The sequence below is a fragment of the Pygoscelis adeliae genome, unplaced genomic scaffold, assembly GCF_000699105.1.
Source record: "Pygoscelis adeliae isolate BGI_AS28 unplaced genomic scaffold, ASM69910v1 Scaffold114, whole genome shotgun sequence".
NCBI classification, from domain to species: domain Eukaryota; kingdom Metazoa; phylum Chordata; class Aves; order Sphenisciformes; family Spheniscidae; genus Pygoscelis; species Pygoscelis adeliae.
Genome location: NW_008824587.1, coordinates 780,720 through 781,091, shown reverse-complemented (window position 1 = coordinate 781,091; position 372 = coordinate 780,720).

Sequence of the window (372 nt, the reverse complement as noted above, 5' to 3'; positions counted from 1 at the left end):
GGGGGGCGAGCGGCGGAGGGGGAGCGCCCCAGCCTTTCTTTATCGCTGCGGTCGGGCAGGTGCTGGGCTGCTCCTTTCTTCTTTGGCGAACGCGGGCCGCGGCAGGGGGCTTTCTGTGAGCAAATCCGCGGCGGGGTGCTGGCTCGGGGCTCGGATGCCTTTTGATTTCCGAGTGGGTTTTAAATTGCTAAATAAGCCCTTCCAGTGCAAATCCTGAAGGATGTCGGGCCTGTGGTGTTCAGCCCACCGTATTGTGGCTGGTATAATGCGGGCTGGCGATCCATTCAGCCAACTCCTCTCCTGTGCGGTTTTGAAAACGCGATGGGAGCGATTGCCTGTGTAAAAGTCCGCCGTCTTTTGTTTTTGTTTTAG